Below are 11,400 nucleotides of genomic sequence, written 5' to 3'. Positions count from 1 at the left end.
TGGAGGAAACAGTGACTAGGCGGTGAAGGGCCTGAGGCGTGAGTGCAACCTAGCCTGGTAAGATGGCAATTCCCCGAGCATGCATCATGGCAGGAGGCGGGGCTGGCTGGGACCCCACCCGGCATGGAAATGGAGGACCATTTACTCTCAAGTTCGTCTCATCAAACCCTTCCCTGGCTGGAGAGAGAGCCATTATCCAAAAGAGCCTCCAGTCACAGCCCAAAATGGCCCTGGTTTTCCTGAGACCAGTAGGGGAGATCTGAAGTTGCGTTACCAGTGCAGTGTAGTTGGGCACTCGTTCTCCTACCATTGATGTTAATAGAGAAAGTGAGAGCAGGAAGGAGGGGTCATCCAAGTCAGGTCTTTAAATGATTCCAGGGAGGTGGAGGATGGTGCCAAGCGAGGGAGGTTTTAATCACAGGTGTGTAGGTGACCCCGACCTCACCCCGCCCAAGCCCAGGCTTGTTGCAGCCTTACTGTATATCTTCGAGCCATCACATTTACGCAGTATCTTAAAATAACATTTGTGATAAATGTGCAATTTAACTAATTTATGGTGCTATGATGTGCTCAGGGCTACATGCAAGATGAAAATCTTAAATGGAGCTTGAACAGCTCACTTCACAACAAGAAATCAATATGCCACATCTTAGCTATTCGCTGCCGTCAACATTTAGCAAAAAATATCAGTGATGTATCTTTAAGTTTGAGGCAGCAAGAATTCTATAATTAACCAAAATCTTACATAGTTAAAGAGGGTGGGTTATGATGAAGACCCAGATCTCCCTGGCATCTTCGTTCTATTTTCATTCTGCAAAAAGGAAAAAAAAAAATATATTGATAACCACCAAAGAGGCGTTTCTTTGCCTGGTGCTAAGGAGAGCTTAGGTGGAGGTGGTTAGCCTGGGAGGGTTCCCCAGCAGAGCTCAGGGCTGTGGTCTGCAGATCTAGAAGAATTCATTCTAAACAATCAGACCACGCCAACTAGGTGGACTTCATTGCCCTCAATCCTTGACCTACCTATTGTTTCACAGACCTGGTGACTGCATACATGACAGAAGGCCATAGTAACTGCCAAGCTCTGGGGAGAGTCAAGCTCCATCTTGAGAACAGAACCCTGAAGAGAGGAGTCTGAGAGTGGTCAAAAGACAGGAGGTGATGGGAAGAAACAAGGGTGCAATGAACAAATCCGGTACTGAAACTATTATCCCCCGAGATTTCTAAGTCATCCAATAGAAAAAAAAAAAAACAAATGATTTTATTTTTTCAGATTCATCTGTGCAGCTCTTTTGAAATTGGAAAATTGCAATCACATTTTATTCTGTTGACTATTTAGCACAAAAATAATCCACTTGGTATTAAAGGAAGCAATCATAAGAATGAAAACACACAAATCCCAACACCACTCTTCAATAATAAATACTTTAACTTTAAAATAATAGCTATTATCCTTTTAGCTAATGGCGAAATTACCATTTTTACTCTGCCAGATAGTTATTCTTTTGGTAATAGAAACACTAACCTTTTTTCTCCCTAGGGATTTATTAGTAAGCACGTGTAATCTTTGGCAAAAGGGAACCTGAAAATGCATTTCCCTGGGGACCCGGCGCCAGTTGATGCCTTTCAGCCAGTGGCTGACCTTGGAGACGCAGAAAAGGTACTTGCGCTTCTGCTCCCACGCGATTCCAGGGTGCGTTGGCCTTTGCAAAATATGCTATAGTTAGCTTCAAAAACCATCTCACTCCTTTGGGGGAAGGCCTCAGCTCTGTCTTACAGCAGAAAGCTTCTGGGAGGGGAATTTTCTCCTGACAAACCCCACCTCCCTGTGTGTGCGATATGGCAGACTCTGCCGAGGCCTGGACTCCCGGGATCAGTGCAGAGCAGGGAGCACACAGGATTTTGTTTCCAGAGAGATGCTCGCTCTCCACACAGGCATCAGGTTTCCCCAAGCCAGAGGCGGATGCACCATTTTCAATCTCCAAAGATCTGACAGGAGGCCACCCCTAGGAGGATTGTAATGGCGAACATTTGGGTGGGCTTTGATGGTTCCCAAGGCATCGCAAATCACCCTTGATTTGGGACCATGTTTCCCGCTCAACCAAAACACTGGATTTGCCACATTATTGGTCAGTGACCTCACAGACCCGCAGAGCCTGATGGTGACTCAATCAGCCCATGGCTGTGGACATCAAGAGTGACTTAAATCAAAGTTAGCAGCTTCTTGAGGCTCAGCATTCAGGGGTCAGTGCCCTTCCCTACGTCCAAAGAGCCAGGTGTTTTCAAAATTAAATTCTAATGATAAAAGATCAGAAGAACTGCTTTTCCACCACCTTTGTGTAATGTCATGTACTAATATATTCTTAATAAATCATCCCTGATGATAATGATGATAAGCAAGGTGACCTTTTTCCAGAGATTAACATCCACAATTAGCTACTCAGGAATTAGGATACACTATTATTTACTGTCTAACCTGAGCAGTCCAACATAGTGGCCATCAGCCACACGTGGTCATTCAAATTTAAATGAAATAAAGTAAAACATTTCATTCCTCAGTCTTACCAGCCACTTTTCAAGCGCTCGGTAGCCACATATGGCTAGTGTCGACTCTTTTGGACAGCACAGATAAGGAACATTATCATCATCACGGGACGTTCGTTTGGACAGTGCTGTCTATACCAGTATTTAAAAGCTTTTTCCTAATTAAGAGCTCAGGCCTTAATGATGAAAGCATGTTTGCAGTCCATGGGTATTTCTAAGAATCTTTATTTCCCAATATGGGTGCAGGCAACATTCTCACGTGCTAATATCGCTGATCAAAGCCAAGGACATAATTAACCTTGAGCATAAAATTATAAACAGAAGTGCAGGCATCAGTGTATAAAGTTGTGGATGGTTCCCCATGCTGTGGGTATTGTCTGGGCTGCAAACTCCAAAGCCCAGAGAGCTGATGGATGTGGCCATGACCTTGCTTTGCCCTTAGCTGGCGATGAATCAGGCAGTCCCTTGCTGCTCTCTTTGCCCAAGTGGACTTGAATCCTTTCCTGGGACTTGGAGACTCAAGACATGACTCTGAGACTGGCATGGCTCTTAGTCCCGACACGTGAGGCCTGAGGGTTCCATGCCCACCCGTGCCTGCAGACCCCACCAAGCCTCTATCTCCTCTGCTGTAGCCCCAGGCAGCAGCAGGGGGTGGGGGTGGGGCCCCATCCTGCTCTCTCTTTAAAAATTAAAATATATAAATAGGACTTGGGAAACGACTTTTTAAATTTGGAGGGTTAAGTTTGAAAAATTATTGCATTTCAACATTTCACTTCCATTATTTTTTTTTTCCCACAGCAGGATTCCAGGACACATTTACGACCGTCATAATTGTGAGTTAGAGATCTCCCAGGCCAAGTGAAATGAAATTACGAGAAACTGAAATCTGTTTTAATTGGAGCATTTATGGAAAAAAGAAGTCAGGGTGGCTGCTTTTTTCCTTTATGTGACTCCAGTTCATAGCCGTACCTGTGTGTCCAGAAACCAGGGCTGGGGAAACTCAGGCCAAGACACTGGGGAGGAAAGGAGAGAGAATGAGGTAGGTGTGTCAGGAAGGAGTCATTTTCTTAGCTGAAAAAAAAATGGAGGTACAGTCGCCGGAGTTCCGCCTCAGTGACCATGAAACCGAGTCGGCAAAAGCTGAAGGACCCAGCTCCTGAAAGCCTCATCAGGGCTTGTCATCGCTCTAATGAATATCATTTAAATTGCTTTGTATATTGGTGGAGTTTGGATGTCGATTTAATTTGTGCATGTGTTTGAGTTCTTCTGCTTGGCTAGGCTAACAGAGAAGCAGCCGCTTAATGAAAACTGAGTTGGTGACAGTGTGATGCGCTCCAACCCAGTCAAATGGGTTTGAAGGGCTGCAGACAGGCCTCAGACAGAAGCCGCTCTGGCTGAGGGACAAGAAAGGAGGCTTTCCTGCAGCACAGGGACCTGCCGGGCGGCGTGGCCGACTCGCGTGGTTGTGCTAAACTCACTCACGCAGTCTTTGTGTGGTTTGACCCATGCTCAGTCCCGTGGACTCCCGCTCCAGGCAAAAGGGACCATGCCAGTGAAATCGGACCCTTCGGAGTCTCCCCTCCCTCTGGTTAAATGGCACCTTGATGGGATTGCTGGGATTGGCAGTGGTAAGGGGAGACTCGGAGCCCACTTCTCAAGTAAGGGATGTGTCCTGAGGCCCCCAGCTGAGATGGCAAGACAGCGCCCTCGTGGGCTTCTACCCCCAAAAGCAAAGGTTTCCTCCCACCCCGAGGTGTCACCCTACCCAGGTGTGGAAAAGCTCAGCTCTCTCAAGATGGTCACATGCCATTTTCTTCTTGCTTCTTCACAGCCATCCTGGGAGGGAGGCCGGCTGGGATGCCTGCAGGGCCCATCTGTAGATGAGGCCCAGGACGGTCACTGTGTCCTGCTCTGGCCCACAGTTGCTATCAGGAAGGTCAGCCAGTCTTCTGTTTGCAGAAGTTCTAGGAACACAAGAAAGTGAAGTCGCTCAGTCGTGTCTGACTCTTTGCGAACCCATGGACTGCAGTCCACAAGGCCCCTCCGTCCATGGGATTTTCCAGGCAAGAGTACTGGAGTGGGTTGCCATTTCTTCTCCAGAGGATCTTCCCAAACCAGGGATTGAACCTGGGTCTCCCACATCGTAGGCAGATGCTTTAACCTCTGAGCCACCAGGGAAGTTAGGAACGCAGGCTGAGCGCAAACCCATTCACCTGCTGACCCCACGCTCAATCCTCTACTCCAAAAGAGCCGTGGTTCTGGGAAGAGTTTGACATTCGACCCTAGCATTTCACTCAGAGACTGAGTCTTGGCTCCAGCTTCATTGTGGGCTCCCCAAGAGCCCAGATTCCCCTGGAGGTACTGATCCAGGGGGTGGGCCCCGGCCTGAGGGCTGGGAGAGGGTGGGGGCAAGAGAGCATATAAAAAGAGACCCCTTTCCTGCCTTCTCTATACTCTCTAACCACTGAACTTCACAGTTTTCCCCAACTTCTCATTATTTCCTTTTCAAATATTGTCAATATTTGCATTATCAACAAAGTAGCATAGAACCTGGGGAGAAAAAATCACTAAGGAAAGTGTGCTTGGCCTCTGAGGTACTTCCTCTGCTCGCTAGATCCCCTCCACCCCCATCCCTGCAGGACTCTGTTTCAGGGTAGAGGGTAGAGGGGAAGACAACCTCTCAAGTTTGGAAAAGAGATGAGCTCATTCTGCATGCGACTGAAAGCCAGAGAGGTGACGTGTCTACGGGAAAGTCAGCCTCGCTCTTCCTGTTGTCAAGAGCCAAGGGGATGAGGGGGTCAGGGGGAGGAAGTGCTGGTAAGAAGGCACCATGCTGGTGCCTTGGGCATGGGCCTGCTGAAGATCGGGGGAGCAGACACAAGGTGGGTGCCAGACACCCAGAGAATCATAACTGTAGGGGCCTCCGGTACACAGCCCATTTGGCAGTGGGGCTGGCTTTCTTGAAAATGGGGACCCACACTTTTGTTTTGAGAGAAGCTTCTGTGAGCCCAAGACATGGGGTGGGGCACTGGTGAGGTTTCCTTGGATCCTGGTTAAGTCCCATCTCAGGGAGCTGGACCATGAGACCAGAGCAAAGTCACCCCTACCCTGTGCCCGGCACCCAGAAGAAAGAAAGAGTGCCTGGGACCCATCCTGAGCTGTCCGGGCCTCTAATGAGTTTGGAGTCAAGCTGGAGAAAGGAGACAAAACAATAGTGACAAGTAAATGACAGTGTCCAATTATGAATTAGATTGGACAGAAAACAAAGAGAAAGATCACAAGGCTCTGTCTCCAGATTTCAAAGTGCCCTGGCTGTGAGCCGATCGTTAGACTAGACTGGCCTGACTTGAGGGATGGGTGAGATGTGAACCTACAGGAGGGGCAGGGGGATGGCCCCTCTGGTAAGAAGCCACAGGAAGGCTAGCTGCTCAGCTGCCTTCTGGCTTTGCCTTGAGATGGCAGGACTGATGGGAGAGCCTCTCGCATCCTAAGAAGCACCTCTGAATCCTCTGAAACAAAATATTGCTGCAACAATTGCAGTAGTAGATGTTCTTTTAAGTCCTATTCCACCTGGAGGCCTTTCTAGGATTTTCTACTGTAGCTTCTTGACCATTTAGAGCTTCTGGCCCCTTTCTCAAAAGTTTGTACACCTGCTCAATCCCAAGGGCTGTGGACTCTCTGAGACCCACTCACAGGCCTTGGGAGGCAGTCCCAGTTGGCCTAAGTCGCCTTCTAGAGCTTATAATTGATGTGGTACCCATTCTTCTCCAGGCTTGAGGGTTCAGGGGTGCTTGTCAAGATGCTGTCAGCAGGGATTTCCTCCAGATCTTAAGCAAAGAAAGCAAATTTGGCTCACAAGACCCTGATGCTGGGGTAAGACTGAGGATAGGGGGAAAAGGGGGTGGCTGGATGGCATCACTCGAGGGGATAGTGAAGGGCAGGGAAGCCTGTCATGCTGCGGTCCATGGGGTTGCAAAGAGTTGGACATGAGTTAGCGACTAAACAACAACAAACTGAAATTCAGGCATACCGGCTTTAGCAATCTTGTGAGGAAACACTTTCCATCACAAGAGGGGGAGCCCAGGACCAGGGCCTTCCTGGACCTACAGCTGTTATTCTGATGGGCAGGAGGGCAGAGTCTCACCTCAACCTGCTTTCAGCCCAGAGCAGCAGGACGCTCTCTGCCCCAATGTCAGGTTCAACCTGTACACTTAGGGTTCAAGTTTGGGCTGCAGATGGCCCCGTTTACCAGTTGAATGTGTTCCTCTGTGCATCTTGAGTAATGTCAGCTTTGCTAATGGGGTGATGAACCCCAGTGAACCTCTTAGAACCTTAGAGTGGCTCCCCTGAACAAAGGATCTCAATTTTCCAGAAGCCTAATGAGAAACCAGGCTGTAGGGTTCCCATGGGACCCTAGGAGCAGGCTCTCCTGATGGAGGTGTCTTCTCTTCCTGGGGCCAGAGGTGTACCAGGGTAGATGCCACTGACCTCAGGAACCTCCTGGCCACTCTCCTGAGAGGCCAGCTGGAGGCCCAGCACCTACCAAAGGCCACCTGTCCTTTTGGTTGTCACTTCTAGACCCTGAGATGGCTGCAGACCAGAATGTACTAGAAAGAGGAGCCTTCATATATTGGCGTCTCTGGCTCGTGAACTAACAGGGAATGATTACCTGGCACAGGTAATCATTTACCTTTATTTTAATTTACCTTTAGTCAAAGGTGATCCTTGGATTGAATACCACCAACAGACTGTTTGGTTTGGGCCATACATAAAAACAAACAAAAACAACCCCAAAACCCCAACTTTAACTCATTGCCATATTTTTAAAATTGGAAGATTTCATGGAGATTTCTGACATCTCTAGATGCCACATCCCTAGATGACAGCAGGTGGCTTCCCATCTTAGGTGGGGCCTGGGCTCCCAGATTGGCCCTGAAGCCTACTGCTCCCTATCTTCTGTCGGGGCAAGGCTCCTGCAGAAGTAGAAGCTGAGGCAGTGATTTGGTGTTGATCTTCCCTTTGACAGGTGACCCAGAAAAGTTCAGATAGAACCAGGGGAGAGGGGAGACAGAAAGGGAAAGGAAGCCAACTCCAGGCGCATTAAGCAGCAGGTTGCCCCTGAGGCAACAGGGAACTCTCACCCATCCCTGGCTGAGCACTGCTCCCTGTGCACGCAAGAAGATGATCCTGGGGCCTTAGCAACCCAGGTGCTTGCAGTAGGGAGCCTTTGGCAGGTTCAGTGACGGTGAAGTTGCAGGGACACAGAGGGTATGGCAGTACCTGCCATCCGGCTGCACTAAGCCACATAAGGTCACATCTCATCTCTGTAACTCTGTAGGCATTTATTCAGGCTGGGCTCTTTGGTCCACTGAGACAGTTCTCAGCAGTGGGGAGTGACTTGGCCAAGATAGCACCCCACATCAGCCTGCAGAGCTGAAACTAGCACTCAGGTCTCCCCCTTCTCCTCCGTGTTTTTACCACCCTGTGCATCTTATCCTGGAGAGACTAGAGCCCTGGATGCCTCACTCATCCATTTTATGTTATATCCTTATTTATTTATTTATGTGTTAATTACCCATCTAGTTCCAGAGGTAACGTAGGGCTTCTGTCTAGCTCATTAACTGCCTCATTGCTAGCTAGAAACAGTGAGACTGGATCAGAAGGGTGGGAAGTACAACCAGTGGGGGGCCCACAGGAACTGTGAGGCACAGGGACTTGGCATTTGGCTGCAGACCCCCCACTTCCATCCCTCTCCTGGCCCCACACAAAAGGATAGCATGCAGGAATGGTTCTACTCAAGAAGTCCCTCCCACAGGAAGTCCCGCCCTTGGCACAGGGCACATCTTGCCCTGCCCTCCAGGGTGGAGCCCCCCACCACCCCAGCCAGGGAGGGAGGGCTCAGACAGAGCAACCGACCTTCATGCCTTGCTTGGCTCCTCACACTTGCTGTCAGGGATGGTGGTGGGCAAGGGATGGTGAGGTTATGAATGCCTGAGGCAGGGGGAGGGCTTCTGTCTCAGCTCCACGAAACTTTGCTCAGCTTCAGACAGTTCTCATCCTGGCCCCCACCCCCACCACACCCCTGCCGTTTCTCTGTGGGGGCACAGATGTGTCTTGCTCTGTTGGAAATGCCCTGTCATCAAGTTAGCATCAGAACACACACAGATTACCATAGAATCAAGGTGGATACAACTGCCATGAGAATTTGGAGGTGAGTTTCCAGCCCCTGTGCTCTCAGAGCTGATGGGGAGTTGTGGCATTGAGCCATGCCTGGGGTGCTGGGGCTAAGATCCTGAGTCTCAGAACCTGGCAGGAATTGCCTCATGTCACCCTCAGCAGTGCCATCCATCCTGCCCATTTCTGCTCTCCCAAAACATCCATGCCAATGCTGCAATCAATTAGTCCAGAGGAATGGACAAAGGGGGTTACAGGAAATTAATTTCATTTGGGTTTCCTCTCCTGAGGCCCTGCTGGCAGCCAGCTCTCCCAACACCCACTTGTCCGCAGCCCGAATGCTCCGTCCATCAGCTCTTGTCCAAGTTAACTATTCATTTTATGTATTTTAATTTGGGCAGAACATTTATTTGGCTTAAATTTCCTTTTCAGGGGTTGGAATGTGCCTTCCACACACAGGCAGAGATGATCTGCTCGAATTTCGTCAGAAGGAGTTTAGTTTACAAAGATAGTAACTGAGCTATTAAAACCAACAACCCCTTTTAAAGCAAACAGACCATTAAAATATAGGAACAGTTTATGGCATAAATAAAATGGAGGATATAGATTATTTAAAGATAAGATTTTCAAGAAACAGGGAGAAAAAAATTTAAATAATTTCTCCATGATATTTTTTTTTTTACAAAGTGAACTTCAAAATGCAAATGCAAATTTTAAAAAAAAGCACAGAAAAACATTAAAAATCCATCTTACTAGTAAAGACATAGGGAAAAGCTTGATTTTCCCTTCTAGATCTGTATATGATTTCTAAGGGGCAGGGTGGGGGGAACTACTTGAATTCATAAATGACAGAATTTACCCAGCTTATGAAGCCATACTGTGGAAAAAGAAGCGACATTTGCTTCTAGATCATTCTCTGGAGCCGACTGACAGATACAATAATTTCGTCCATTAGTCCGATCCATTGTCTTCCTTCAGCACAGAAGTACTGTACCGCGGAGGTAGATTTCCACTGCTATGCATATTTTAAGGGTTATTTGGCAACACGAGTAAAGCTAAAAGTAGCCTCTTAATCTAATTAATTGACATTTCTGAATCTTGCTTTCACAACAACACATGGTTTCATGTTCTGGGTTTTAGCACTTGTCAAGCTTTTTTGGAGAATGTTTTGGTCAGAATGACAAGATAATTTGTGACTGAGGCTCCAAGCTAGAGAAGTGTTTAAGGCTATAATGATTTATTATCATCACAGAATAACAAAATTTACAAAGTGTTTCATCAGAATTTTTGAAATAAGTTTGCCACCATAGGAGAAGCATCGGGGTGGGGGTGGGCTGGCTTCGGAGACAGGGAGGGCTCCGAATGCATATACAAACTCAGCCATGACTGATTCGCTAAAATTTCTCTATTAAATTTATCTCTGCACGTTCCTTGAGAGAGAAACCCCAGAGCACTTTAGGAGGACAAGAGGTGATAGAGCAGAGAGAAAAATCAGCTTCTTCCCCTTTTTGTAAGCAGGAAACCCAAGTCCCCAACTCCACGCCTAACATATATGTGGCTCCAGTCAACGATGAATTTCTACATTTTGGCAACGGTCAGAGTGAAAGTAGTCGCACTATCTATAGAAACTTTGAGATGGAGAACACTTGGAGTATGCTACTGAAAATGCAAGAAACACATTTTTGAAAGGATGAAATAATATCACTGAGTGACAGTAAATTAACATGCTGACATTTGCAGACTTTCAGAGCATTGCCATAAAAAGAAGTAATACAACATGACTAATTTGGACTTCTTCTTTCTTCCTTCCTAGGGAGAGACAGCCCTGCCCCTCCAAGGCCACCCTGCAGGCTTTGTCTACCAGGCACTTCCTCCTCTCTCCCAGGAAGCACGTGTGACTCTAACACTCCCTTGCGCTCCCACGTTGCCTCATGGAGATTCTGGGGGAGAAGGCGGTTTTGACTTCTGCGATTTGAAGATGCTCTCCCAAACGGCAGAAGGATGTTGCTTGGCTGGCAGTGGGCACACATGCTGGCCACTGCCCAGATCCCCTGGCTGTAGGGTGCCAGGGTTGGGAGAGTCCTCCAACACCCCTAAGCACCACTGAACTCATGGGGAGACTGAGGCACAGACAGGCTGTGCATTCCCAGGTCGCTCTGCTTGCTCCTGGACCAAGTATCCAACCTGGAAAGTCCTCCCAGTGGAAATAGGCATACTCTCAGCCTCCCAGCGCAGGAAGGAATAGGAAAGGGCCCTTCTTAGAGCCAGCACACTGCTTGGCACATGGAAAGCACCTGGTTAACTTTGATAAATAAAGAAAAATGATTCTCCAAAGCCCCCTCCCACTCAACCTCTCCTTTCCTCAGAAGCCTGGCCTCCACTAGAGGCCATTCTCTCTGGAGCAGGATGCTCCTTTGTCCTCAGAGCTGTGCTTCCCAGGTGAGTACCACTCCCCTCCATTGGATACAGACAAAGCGTCTGCATCCTCACAGCCTAGCAGGGTGCCTGGCCCACGGAGGACTCCCAACCAAACATGTGTTCCCTCCCTTCCAGTGAGAAAGAGACTCTTTTTCCTTCTGGAAGCAGACTACCTGGAAATGAATTTAAGTTTTTGAAAACTGCTCACGGCCAGCATCAAGCTCGGGGCCAGTGTTATAGCCAGAGCCCCTCAACAAAGGCTAGGAG

General features: G+C 48.2%; 1 long non-coding RNA gene and 1 other non-coding gene across 2 annotated transcripts; one reads left to right on the top strand and one right to left on the bottom strand.

Annotated features, from left to right (window-relative positions):
* Positions 1–46: 46 nt before the first annotated feature.
* On the top strand, positions 47–1,925 carry LOC129630580 (uncharacterized). The gene is made up of 3 exons (XR_008703744.1): positions 47–57; positions 1,035–1,192; positions 1,538–1,925. It is a non-coding gene; the product is annotated as an uncharacterized LOC129630580 (long non-coding RNA).
* A 2,722-nt stretch (positions 1,926–4,647) lies between these two features.
* TRNAR-ACG (transfer RNA arginine (anticodon ACG)) lies at positions 4,648–4,719 on the bottom strand. The gene has a single exon. It is a non-coding gene; the product is annotated as a tRNA-Arg (tRNA).
* Positions 4,720–11,400: the final 6,681 nt, after the last annotated feature.

Source organism: Bubalus kerabau, chromosome 17 (assembly GCF_029407905.1).
Source record: "Bubalus kerabau isolate K-KA32 ecotype Philippines breed swamp buffalo chromosome 17, PCC_UOA_SB_1v2, whole genome shotgun sequence".
Lineage (NCBI taxonomy): Eukaryota > Metazoa > Chordata > Mammalia > Artiodactyla > Bovidae > Bubalus > Bubalus kerabau.
The sequence above is the reverse complement of the archived record's forward strand: the minus strand, read 5'-3'. Positions and strand labels throughout refer to the sequence as shown.